Genomic DNA, 13,736 nt, shown 5'->3' with positions numbered 1-13,736 from the left:
CGTCATTGTTGTTTGGCGGGTCCGGGCTGGGGATTCGAACCCGCCACCTTAGGTGTACATGGCTGGCGCCTTAGCCGGTTGAGCTATAGGTGCCGAGCCTATTTATTTATTTATTTTAGAGATGGGGTCTCACTGTTGCTCTGTTTGTTCTCAAACCCATGAGCTCAGGCAATCTACCTGCCTCAGCCTCCCAAGTGCTGAGATTATAGGTGTGAGCCACCATGCCCAGCTGAGATTTTAAATAGATTAGAAAATTTGCCCAGAACCTATTTCCCCAACAACATTGTTAATCTTCACTCCATAGAAAACAAAGGTCAGAGGGGTTAAGCAATTCGTCTAAGGGACCCAATTAGTAAGTGGCAGGAAGTGCCAGATTTATTGTACCAAACCAGCTAGTTCTCTACCAAACCAAACCACCTCCCTTCTTTTTGGGGAGTTGGGGTATGACACTTTCTGATCTCTTTCCTATATGTGTATATTTTAAATAGTTTTTCTAGATATTATCATACATACACCTCAATCATTTAAACACCAAAACTTTGCCCTCACATTCTTTTGCTCGCAAGCCTTTTCTAATAACCATTAGAAACTTTTTCACTTAATACCATATCATTAACATTTTCCTCTATAAAAGCTTTCCATAGAAACTATTTTTAATGGCCATATCAGAATATCCCCCGGAGGATGCCCACCTTCTTTCCTGAGTCCCAAACTCTCTCATTGATTCAGAATATTTCTCTGTTAGCACCTGGCTTTTTTGTTCTACTGTTTTACGGGGAAATACAACATACAGAAAAGTTCAAATAACACTGATGAATCATTTAACAAGTAATTAAAGATAAGCTCTCTTATAACCACTTTCTAGGCCAAGAATCAGATCAAAACCAGCCCCCAGATCCACCAGGAGCTCCCTCTCTCTTCTCGGCGTACAGCCTGAATATTTTGAAAGATCAGCATGACACAATGTTCACGACCTAGTAACTGCACACCAGGCTAGAAGTGCATCCTTTGTCCAGAAAGGGACAAGTCCTTTTCCTCGGCTCAGAGGCACCTGGCCCCCAGGATTTGTTAAAAATTGCACACCTCATGACAATCATTTAAACACCAAAACTTTGCCCTCACATTCTTCTGCTCTCAAGCCTTTTCTAATAACCATTCCCAGTTGCCTAGATCTGCTTGTCCTACAATCTGATCTCATGTCTCTAAAAATAACTTTCCTTTATGTTTTATTCTGGCTTTTCAGATCTCCCAGCAGTCTCTCATCTGGGCCCTTGCCTTCTGTCTAATTACCCCTGCCCTGGAAACTCTGCCTGGAGATTCTCCCTCCTCTCGTGATGCCAACACAGGCCCACTTCAATGCCCACTAACTGGAACCTTTTCCCCTACTCTTTCCAGATAGGGATACTCTCAAGCCACATGGAAGGGGGGAGAGGCATTTTAATCACACTCCCCCACTCCCAAATGTACCTCTGACACAGAGAAATGGTACTCTGGAATTAACACCACTAGGAGTTATTCCTTTTGGTCCTAAAGACCTCTGAATCTTTCAGCATTTTTATTATGGGTGTAATACTTCTGGGATTGTAAATATCATACGTATCTACCCCACGATGCCGTAGAAGGGGTGAACCTTGAGCTCAGTGCACTGATGGAGGGGTTCATTCTGCCCTGATTCCATGGAGAGAACAAATATTGTAAATGTCAGAAACAAAGCTGCAGTGAGATCAGCCACAGAGATCACCATGTAACATAAAGCTAAGCCAACTAGGAAAGAGTAAAAGTAGCAACATTTTCACCGAAATAGAAAATGACCAGTCTGAGCAATAACGAGACTCTGTCTCTAAAAAAAAAAAAAAAAAAAAAAAATAGAAAAAATAGCTAGGTATAGTGACACACACCTGTAGTCCCAGCTACTTGGGAGGCTGAGGGAGGAGGATCACTTGATCCTGGGAGTTGGAGCCTGCAGTGAGCTATAATGATGCCACTGCATTCTAACCTGGGTAATAGAGTTAGATTCTGTCTCAGGACAAAGAAGGAAAGGAGGGAGGGAGAAAAGAAGGGAGGGAGAGAAGAAGGGAGGGAGGGAGGAAGAGAGGGAGGGAGGGAGGGAGGGAGAGGAAGGGAGAGGAAGGGAGGAAGGGAGAAGGAGAGAGGGAAGGAGGGAAAAGGAAATAAAGGAAAAGAAAAAAGAAAAGAAAGGAAACAATCTGTGAATACTTTGGTAACACTCAACCTAAATCACTGTTTTTTCTTTTTCCTCATTAAGCAAGCCAGGGGCAGGTTTGAACCCACCATCCCTGATGCACAGGGCCAACACTCTAACCATTGAGCTATAGGCACCCAGCCAACCTACAGCACTTCTACTTGTGGTATATGGACCCCCCCAGGCCTGGCCATGTTTTTATTTTCCTTCAGTCAAGTGATCTTTAGGCCATGGTTGGTTGAGATTTAATCCTTGGTAATTGATTATTTGAAAACAGTGTCCAAATTAGAGTCATTCTTTTTTATTTTGTGAGGCAGAGTTTCACTTTGTTGCCCTGGGTAGAGTGCCATGGCATCATAGCTCACAGCAACCTCAAACTCCTGGGCTCAAGTGATTCACTTGCCTTAGCCCCAAGTATCTGGGACTACAGGTACACACTACAAGGCCCAGCTATTTTTAGAGACAGGATCTCGCTCTTGCTCAGAGTGGTCTTGAACTTGTGAGCTCAAGCAATCCACCTGACTCGGCCTCCCAGAGAGCTGGGATCACAGCAGATACACTGCACCCGGCCCAAATTAAAGTCATTCTCATTCCTCTTTTCCTTTCTCTCTCTGACCCCAGCTCTTTACCCCACACTGCCTCTTCTCTCAGTTCTGAATCTGTAGGAAAGGATCCACAAGGGTCACAAGGGCCACAGGGGTTGTATATGAGACATGGTAGTCAGATTTGGTTGCAAGTAACAGAAACTGGACCAAATTTGGACTAAAATTGGTCCAAACTGGACCAATAAAGGAATGTATTAGCTCTCCTATCTGAAAAGTCCAGGGGAATTTCTGGTTTAAGGGCCCTTGATTTAAACACAAGGGTGTCCATGCTGATTTTGTGAGGACTTTTTTTTTTTTTGCTAATCTGTGGTGTTGGATATCACAAAAATTATGTGCAAACTTTTTTTTTGGTCTATCAGCTTTTATTAGTGTTTATTTAATGTGCGGCCCAAGATAACTCCTATAACTCTTCTTCTCCTAGTATGCAGCAGAAAAAACAAGTTTGAACAGACCAGGTCTGGTGGCTCATGTCTGTAATCCTAGCACTCTGGGAGGCTAGGACAGTGGAGTGCCAGAGCTCATGGGTTTGAGACCAGTCTGAGCAAGAGTGAGAGACCATGTCTCTACTAAAAATACGAAAACAAAACAAAAATCTGAGGCAAGAGGATCGCTTGAGCCCAAGAGTTGGAAGTTGCTGTGAACTATGACGACACCATGGCACTCTACCCAGGGTGACAACTTGAGACTCTGTCTCAAAAAAAAAAAAAAAAAAAGAAAAAAAAGAAAGAAAGAAAAAGAAAACAAACAAAAAAGATCGGACATCCTTGACAGAAGGTCAAACAAGGTTGCTTGGATCTGGTCTCTCTCAGTATCTCGGCTCCACATGCCCCAGGCTCTATTATTCTAAAGGGCCTCATCTCATACCTCTCAGCTCTACCCTTGTCCCACATCCGGTGACCACAAAGCCTGAACTGTGTTCAAGAGGGTGGGAAAGGTTGCATGGCCTGGAGCTGGGCCAGCCCTGCCCAACCTGAGAAGGGAGAGGAATGACTCTCCTTTTCAGAAGACTAGGGAATAGATACTAATAGATAGATAGCTAATATTAAAGCTAATAGATAGCTGTCTCCTGCATGGGCTTAGGAGAAATAACCGTGCTCTGGCACAGTGGTTTTCAAGTTACAACCATGAGCTGACTATCAGATATGTCTGGGATTTTGGTTTTGCTTGTTTGTTTGTTTGTTTTTGAGACAGAGCCTCACTCTGTTGCCCCAGGCTAGAGTGCCAGGGTGTCAGCCTAGCTCACAGCACCTCAAACTCCTCAGTTCAAGTGATCTTCCTGGGAGGCTGAGGCTCCCAACTAGTGGAGACTACAAGTTTGCACCACCACACCTCATTAATTTTTCTATTTTTCTTAGAATCAGAGTCTCACTCTTTCTCAGGCTGGTCTCAAACTCCTGAGCTCAATGGATCCTCCTGCCTTGGCCTCCCAGAATGCTAGGATTATAGGGAAAAGCCACCATGCCTAACCTGGGCTCTTGTTTATTTTGTTTTATTTTTATTTTTTTGCCAGGACTGGGTTTGAACCTGCCACCTCTGGCATATGGGGCCAGCACCCTACTCCTTTGAGCCACAGTGCCACCTGGCTCTTTTTTTTTTTTTTAAAGAAAATATAGGCCCAGCGGCTAAGGCTCCAGCCATATACACAGAGCTGGCAGGTTCGAATCCAGACCAGGCCTGCTGAACAATAATGGCAACTATAACAAAAAAATAGCCAGGTGTTATGGTGGGCACCTATAGTCCCAGCTACTTGGGAGGCTGAGACAAGCAGATCACTTGAGCCCAAGAGTTTGAGGTTGCTGTGAGCTGTGACACCATGGCACTCTACCCAGGACGACAGCTTGGATTCTGTCTCAAAAAAAAAGAAAAAGAAAATACAGAGACCCACTGAATCAGAATACCTGGGGTGGGGCTTTGTAGTCAGTACATTTGTCGTGCACCCGCACTGATTCTGACTTACACCCAGGCTGTGAACTCCTACCCTAACTCATAATGATGGTTCAGGACCAAGGATAGAGGCCTATGTGCCCTGCCTCTCTGAGAGACCATTTGTGGGCCTGGCTGTGCCCATGCAGGAGAGGCCTGGGTGGAAAGCATGGCAGGGCTCCAGAAGGGGGAGAAAAAGAAGCCCTGCCCTCTAAAAGCACCTTGTCAAGACAATGGCAGATGAAGAGAAGTGAAACTCCCTTTTTCCCGTCTGGAGCCTTTGTGCTTGGCAAAGCCAGGGGCTTGCTTTGTCCCCTTTTGTAAGGCCTTACAAAACTTTTATCTTCACTATCCCTTAAAATAGCTATAAACCCACAGCTGGTCCCTGGGAAAGAGGCACCCCTGAGAAAAAAGAATGCTGCTGCTCGCTCAACGTTCCACATTGCCCAAGACGTTGTATAAGAGGGGAGAAAAAGCTTTGAACATTCACCAATTTTAAAAGATCAAGGATTTTACAGCAGAGGCCACTCTCACATCTCCCAAATGTCAGTAGCCCCAAGAAATCCAACCTGGCATTTAAAAACCTGTCCTAGTGTCAACAGGAATGTTTGTCCATGTGCCCTAAGGGCGAGTAGAAAGCAGCTGGGGGGAATCCCAGGATGTCCTCGAGGCCAAGCCTCTTCCTTCTGTGAACAGCACCGTGGATTCCCGTGCAGGGATCATCAGCTCTTCCCCATGGGGAAGTGGATCAGGAATTAGGTATTTGTTTGGGGCCTCATAAATTTTGACAAGTACAGATCTGTTAAAATGCAGATCCTGTAATCCTAGCACTCTAGGAGGCCAAGGCAGGTAGATTACTTGAGCTCACAGGTTGGAGTCTGAGTAAGAGCAAGACCCTGTCTCTAAAACCAGCTAGGTGTTGTGGTGGGCACCTATAGTCCCAGCTACTCGGGAGGCTGAGGCAAGAAATCACTTGAGCCCACAAGTTTGAGGGTGCTGTGAGCTATGACACAATCATGAGCCCTGAAACCACAGCACTCTACCAAGGGAGACAAAGTGAGACTCTCCCTAAAAAAAAAAAAAAAAAAAAAAAAAAAGGCAGATCCTGAATCAGAATGTCCAGGGTGGGGCCTGAGGTTCTGCATTTCCAACAAGTTCCCAGGTGATGCCAAAGCCGCTGACCTGAGTGGCCACTCTTGGCAGTTGGAAGCTTCCTCCCTGGAATTAGAATCTGAGTGTTGAGACACCTGGCAGAGCCCAGATGTTCCTGCTCTTGCTCTGGGTTCCTGCCTTTGCCCGCTGTGCACTTGTGGGATGCTACCTGTGGCCCATGTTCTCCAGCTGCCACCCCCCACCCCGGCCCTGTGAGCTCCCTGCCCAATCCCCAGGCTTCACTTCAATCAGCCTGTTTTGGTTTCTGAGGATACAAACCAGAAACCCTAAATGTCATGGTCTCTGAGCCTCAGTTCCCCAAACTATCAAAGACAGATAGTAATCATCAGTGGGAATCATGATATTCAATCCTATTTATGATGTCAAAGTGACCAAGACACAGGCCCTGCTCTGAGGTGCCACCAGTCCTTGCAAAGTTCTATGTGGACCAGTCAGGAACACGATGACCCTTCCTTCCCTCCAGGCTCTGTTTAGGAACAAGTAAAACATTGGGACAGCAGAGTAAGCAAAGCTATTAAAACTTTCTGCTAAGAGATTGATTCTTTTAATTACCAGTTAATGTCTTCCCTTCTGGGACTCAGGAGGCCTATTTGTTGTTATTTAAAATGCAAATTATTTGGACTTTCTGATGTGACTAGCTTAATGTGAAATTCTTCACTTACTAAAATAAATTTTCATTAACTAACCTGTCTGGTGGAGTAATTGGCTTTAAGGAGTAATAATACCATTTCTCTTAACTGATTGCGACACTCTTAATTTAACCTGTTTTTGCTTTCTTGGGAAGTGATCATTATTATAATAAGGACTACTTATTAATTTTTTTTTTTAGAGACACAGTCTTACTTTGTTGCCCTTGGTAGAGTGCCAGGGCATCACAGCTCATAGCAACCTCCAACTCCTGGGCTTAGGTGATTCCCTTGCCTCAGCCTCCTGAGTAGCTGGGACTACAGGCACCCGCCATAACGCCTGGCTATTTTTTTGTTGCAGTTTGGCCGGGGCCAGGTTTGAACCCACCACCCTCAGTATATGGGGCCAGTGTCCTACTCACAGGCCCTACCCTATTTATTAATCTTATTGATACAATAAATATTAAGAACAATATTTAATGAGTACTTAGGTGTGCCAGGCAATGAGCTAAGCATTTTGTATATTCTGTATCATTTCATTCTTATAATATATCCTATAATACAAGACCTGTTAATCATCCCCATTTTATTAAAGGGGAAAGTGAGGCACTTGCCCAAGTTTGGTAACTTGCCCAAGATCATAAAGTGGTGAGGGTAGAGCTGGTCCAAAGCCCATTCTGATGAGCACACTACAGTAGACTTGAGAAATACTTACACAACCATGTAAGGCACTATAGGAGTGTGACTGTCGTGATGCTATTTGTAAGATCAAAAATCAAAAAGGAAACAACCAAGGCTGGGTGTGGTGGCACTCTGGGAGGCCAAAACAAGTGGGTTGCTTGAGCTCAGGGGTTTGAGACCAACCTGAGCAAGAATGAGACCCTCTCTCTCAAAATAGCCAGGTGTTGTTGTGGGCACCTGTAGTCCCAGCTACTTGGGAGGCTGAGGCAAGAGGATCACATAAGCCCAGGAGTGTAAGGTTGCTGTGAGCTAAGATACCACAATACTCTACCAAGAGTGATGAAGTGAGACTCTGCCTCAAAATAAATAAATAAATAAATAAATAAAAAGGAAATAACCAAAGTGCTCAGTGGAACCTCACATATCACGTGGACCACCAGGCAGCTCTAAAACAGCCAAGACAGCTGCTTGAACAGATGTGGAAGAAGCTCAAGAGAGACTGTTGGTGAAGAAAGTTCATTTACAGGATAATACATAGAGGCCCATTTGCATTTTTTTTTCAGACAGAGACTCACTTTATCACCCTCAGTAGAACACTGTGGCATCACAGCTCACAGTAACCTCCAACTCCTGGGCTTAGGTGATTCTCTTGCTGCAGCCTCCCGAGTAGTTGGGACTACAGGCGCCCACCTGGCTTTTTTTTTTTTTTAAAGACAGTGTCTCACTTTATCACCCTCAGTAGTGCCTGCTATTTTTCTGTGCAGTTTGGCTGGGGTCGGGTTTGAACCTGCCACCCTGGGTATACGGGGTTGGTGCCCTACTCACTGAGCCACAGGCACCACCCATCCTATTTGCATTTTAAAAAACCACAACAGGGTACCCCATGGAGACAAAGGCCAGCTGGCTGCCCTTCCCTGGCCATGCACCCCTACCAGCTCACCAGAATGTGGTCACTTTGTCCTGCCTCAGAGAAGAAACTCACCTACTGCAGGCCTAACCTCTGTTGCTGGCTTTGAAAACAAGGCAAGGCCGGTAGAATGTCAACAGTAGAATGTCAGGTAGCATGAGATTTCCAGAGAAGTCTTGTTTTAAAACTGTGTAAAGAACAAGAACCACGTGGACCCCTGTGAAGGAGAAGTGGCCTGAGTTTGAGGGAAAGGATAAAGTGTGCCCAACGTGTAACTAAACCAAGGGAGAAGGTCTTGTGTGAGTGACAGCCTTTCCCTGAGAACTCCGTGGACCAGCAGTCCCTGGAAGAACTATGCACGGAAATGCCAATACTGGGCGGTCGTATTAGAGTCTAGCGTGCTAATACAGCAGCTGTGCAGTGCCTGTGTTTTTGTGGTTATCTGGTGGTACATGGATGAAGGTCTTCTGCCGCCCCCCCGCCCCCGGCCCTGCCCTGCCCCACTGGCTTTTTGGAACTGGCCTAGCTTCTTGCCTGATTATGTTTTGTTTAATCTCATCAGTGGAGACAAGGGAGGAAGACTGGGCGGACCCTGTGGGCTGACCTGAAGAGTGAGGGCTCCAGTCTTTATTCCTTTCACGGATGGCTTTTTCCAGTGCGGAAGACCGTGACAGAGTCTGTCAGCACTGACACCATCTATTCACGCTGTTAGGCCACCTCCTCTTCTTCAACCATAGTGCCAGTGCTGCCATTGTGTCCAGCACACTGTCCTTGCACGTGGCCATCTTTGCTTCTGTTTGCCTGGCCTTATATTTATTTAATATAAAATAAATTTTATACTTTTATATCCTAATCTTAGTCTAGAGAGAAATCTTTCCTGTCCCACACACACCTACTGACTTTCCAGCCTAACACTTTATAATAAACCAATAAACATCAGTAAGTCCCCGAGTTCTGTGAGACACTCTAGCAAATTAATGGAACTCAAGAAGGGGACTAGAAGTGGGGCTCAGTCCTGGGGGACTGAGTCTTTGATGTATAACAATGTTTTGTGATTCAAAATGTCTCCAAAAGGAGTTATATATGACAAATGACTCAGCTTACAGTGAAACTGCTGACCGCTCAGAGTGACAAGGATATGGTGGATAGAGGTGACGTGATGACACCTGCTGTGGCCAGGCACCCCTGGACCTGACAGAAAGCAAGCCAAAGGTAACGGAGATTATAGCGATGGACACTTTAGTGGTGGTGGTGGTGGGGGTGTCATAAAAACTGCATAGAAACTAACTATGGACCAGATATGGTGGCTCATGCTTGTAATTCTAGCACTCTGGGAGGCCTTGGTGGGTGGATTGCCTGAGCTCAGGAGTTTGAGACCAGCCTCAGCAAGAGTGAGACTCTGTCTCTACTAAAAATAGAAAAACTAGCCAGGTGTTATGGCAGGCTCCTGTAGTCCCAGCTACTTGGGAGGCTGAGGCAGGAGGATCCCTTGAACCCAAGAGTTTGAGGTTGCTGTGAGCTATGATGCCACAGCACTCTACCCAGGATGATAGAGTGAGAGTCTGTCTCAAAAAACAATCTGTTGTCATTTCTGGAGGTCTAGTGAGTAGGCTGAATGAATAATGTTCATAAGGAGACAATCACAACAAATACACATTTTATTTATTTATTTTTTTATAGAGACACAGTCTTACTTTATCACTCTCGGTAGAGTGCTATGGCATCACAGCTCATAGCAACCTCCAGCTCCTGGGCTTAGGAGATTCTCTTGCCTCAGCTTCCCAAGTAGCTGGGACTATAGGCACCCACCACAATGCCCAGCTATTTTTTTGTTGTTGTTGCAGTTTGGCCGGGGCCCAGTTTGAACCTGCCACCCTCAGTATATGGGGCCAGTGCCCTACCCACTGAGCCACAGGTGCCGCCCAGAAATACACATTTTAGAAAAATTATTTTCTAAATAACTTGGTAAGGAGAGTTCATAGGGAATTCATTGAATCTTTTTTTTCTTTTTGAGAGACTATGTCACCCTCAGTAGGAGTGCTGTGGTGTCACAGCTCACAGCAATCTCAAACTCTTGGGCTTAAGTGATTCTCTTACCTCAGCCTCCCAAGTAGCTGGGACTACAGGTGCCCACCACAACACCTGGCTATTTTTTGGTTGCAGTTGTCATTGTTGTTTTAACTGGCCAGGGCCAGGTTCCAACCTGCCTGCCTCGGCCAGCGCCCTACCCACTGAACTACGGGTGCCTCTGAACCCATAGAATCTTGTCTTGAGACTTCTAATGGCATTTTCCCCTGCAACACTATTTCTTATTCCCAGTCCTACTGTTCTTCAAATGAGGGTGATATTTCAATGCTAAAAACCACCCTACTGTTGGGAGGAACTGTGTTGGGTTGCAGGGACTGCTCATTTCCTCCCTTGGAATCCTTCACTGGGACCTGGACTCCAGAGCACAACGACCAAAACAAAATAAAACATAGCATAACAAAACAAAAATCTCCCGCAGCTGAAGTGACGCAAAGCCTTTCCTGGCTTGCATACAGTTAGTAGTATCTGAAGACCACTGAGCAATACCTAGTTATTAATCCTGGCAAAGGACAAAATTCCAACAAACATAGTTATAGATCTAACTGGCTTTTATTTGTGATTCATGAACCAGGGCAGCCTCCATTCTACAAAATAAAATGGGAGCTCCCACACTGAGCAACAGAACAATGGGTTTTGTAATTTGGAAGCAAGGAAACAGAACAATAGGAAAAAAACTGGTTGGTTACTTTTTTGGTAAAGAGTTAAAACAGAGGGGACTTCCTTATTAGGCTGACTCAGGTAGATTGGAATTTCCTGTTTTCAGAGAATCTATCTGTTTTGGGGTCTATTTGCTTTCTTAAAGTTTCAGGTTATGTGGCTTTTAGCATGAATGACTCCTTTTGGCTCCGTTTGGTCTGCTAGGGCCAAGTGCAGGAGCTGAGTCCAAAACAATGGCAGCCCATATTTGTTTAACAATCCCAAAGACTTCTCCGTAAGTCTTTTTTTAAAGATGGGATCTTGCTGTGTTGCCCAGGCTAGAGCACAGTAGCTAGTCATAGGCACGATTATAGGACACTATAGCACTGACTCCTGAGTTCAAGTGATCCTTTTTCGTAAGCCTCCCAAGTAGTGGGACCATAGACCCATGCCACTGTGCCCATCTGCAAGTTGTTTTTAGAAGAGATGATGGAAATATCAAAAACTAACAGAGGCTACTTGTATGTGGGAAATGGGACTGAGCTTATGCTTTTATATTAATTTAACTTTTTTCTTTTTTTTTTTCTTTTGAGACAGAGCCTCAAGCTGTCCCCCTGGGTAGAGTGCCATGGCATTACAGCTCACAGCAACCTCCAACTCCTGGGCTCAAGCGAGTCTCCTGCCTCCGCCTCCCAAGTAGCTGGGACCACAGGCGCCCGCCACAATGCCTGGCTATTTTTTTGGTTGCAGCCGTCATTGTTGTTTGGCAGGTCTGGGCTGGATTCAAACCTGCCACCTTAGGTGTATGTGGCTGGCGCCTTAGCCAGTTGAGCTACAGGTGCTGAGCCAATTTAACTTTTTTCAACAAGCACATAATATTTAGAAAATTAATGGGCTGGGTAGACATTAACTTTTTACTTTGTGCTGTTCTGAGTTTTTCAATGTAGCATATAATGAAGTTATAATTTTTTTTTTATAAAAACGAGGTGATAGGTGACACCCATAGCTCAGTAAGTAGGGCACCAGCCACATACACCAAGGCTGTCAGGTTTGAGCCTAGTCCAGGCCAGCTAAACAACAATGACAACTGCAACCAAAAAATAGCCAGGCACTGTGGTAGGCACCTGTAGTCCCAGTTACTTGGGAGGCTGAGGCAAGAGAATTGCTGAAGCCCAACAGTTTGAGGTTGCTGTGAGCTGTGATGCCACAGCACTTTACTAAGGGCAACACAGTGAGATTTTGTCTCAAAAAAAAAAAAAAAAAAAGAGAGATGATACATTGTACATGTGTTTTTTGAGACCATGGTATTTGGGGGATTTTCTTAGACTGTTTCTAGGTTGGCAAAGTGAAAAACTACATAGAATTTGGCCATTTCTACAATCTTCCATGTTTTTAGACAAGATTACATTCTGCAGGAAGGGTCAGGTTTGTCAATGTCCAAAGAAAACCAACTGCTAGGAGAATAGAGTAGGATACAGAAGACTTTCCCTCTTGGCACCAGTATGCTCAGAACATAGAAAATCTATAACAAGGGCTGGTAAACATGACCACGTTAAGGAGTCTGTTCTCAAATTGACACTTTTAGTAGGATATGTAACAACTACTAAAAAGAAAACGAAAACCACTTCTAGCTGGAACTCCCAAAAGACTCAGCTTCCTAGGTGCAGGGCCACCTACATTCATCTCTCCATCCCCAGCCACCAGGCACAGAGCCAGGCCTGGAGCTGGATGAAGGATGGAGCACCACATATAAAACCTAATTACAAAGAAGACTCCAGACAGACTCAGGCTCTAATCTTCATTTTTCTTTCTTTTTTTTCTTTTGAGCCAGAGTCACTCTGTCACCCTGGCTAGAGTGCAGTGGCATCAGTATCTCTTGATAACCTCGTAGTCCTGGGTCCAAGCAATCCTCCTGCCTCAGCCTCCTGAGTAACTGGGACTACAGGTGGCCACCACCACACCTGGCTAGTTTTTATGTTGTTTTTAGTGGAGACAGGGCCTTCCTCCTGCTCAGGCTGGTCTTGAACCTCTGAGCTCAAATAATCCCCTGAGTTGGCCTCCTAGAGTGCTAGGATTACAGGTGTGAGCCATGGCACCCAGCCTTGGGCTCTAATCTTGATGCCACTGTTTGCTATTTAATAGTTTGTCGGCCTTTGCTGAGTTATTTCACTTTACATAACCCATAATTCCACATCCATAAAATGGAATGGACATAATTATATTTAATTTTCAGGGCTTTGTAAAGATTTTTGATGCATATAGATTGCTTAGCAAAGTGCCTGGTATATGCTAAGCAATTAATAAATAGTAAAAATTGCATTTCTCCATTGAATCACAAGTTTTGAGGTGGCGAATAGAGGACTTCTATATCTCCCTGACCCCCACCTCTTGGAACTCACTCCAGAACAAGATAAGAACAATGAAGAGTAGAGAGGAACGGCTTACCCTTGTAATTCCAGCAGTGTGGGAGCCCGAGGCGACAGGATTGCTTGGGCTCGGAGTTTGAAACCAGCCTGGGCAGTATGGCAAGGCCTCATTTCTACAAAAAGTAAAATACATTTTTAAAAGGAAAAGGAAATAAAAATAAAAACAAACAAGTGGCCGTGTGGGCCTGGGGTGAGGATGGGGGTCTGCAGTGTTCCACAACACACCTGGCTTTGGTCTCTCCCACTGTCATTTACAATGCCATTTCCAGTGGGCTTTTTCATTTTAAGATGTATGCTTTCCCTAAAAATATAACCATTTTTTAATCCTGTCCTAAAATAAATAAATAAAAACAATGAGGAATAAAGCCATAAACTCCATTTTTTTTTTTTGGAGACAGAGCCTCAAGCTGTCCCCCTGGGTAGAGTGCTGTGGTATCACAGCTCACAGCAACCTCCAACTCCTGGGCT

At 44.9% G+C, this 13,736-nt stretch overlaps 1 pseudogene; it reads left to right on the top strand.

The window, feature by feature from the left end:
* The window catches only part of LOC100962012, a 21,040-nt pseudogene extending 12,091 nt beyond the window's left edge, over window positions 1–8,949 (top strand).
* The last annotated feature ends 4,787 nt before the right edge of the window (window positions 8,950–13,736 follow it).

This window comes from Otolemur garnettii, unplaced genomic scaffold, assembly GCF_000181295.1.
Source record: "Otolemur garnettii isolate 467f Iridium unplaced genomic scaffold, OtoGar3 scaffold00008, whole genome shotgun sequence".
Taxonomy (NCBI): Eukaryota; Metazoa; Chordata; class Mammalia; order Primates; family Galagidae; genus Otolemur; species Otolemur garnettii.
Note: the sequence above shows the minus strand (reverse complement) of the source record. Positions and strands in the feature narration are given on the sequence as shown.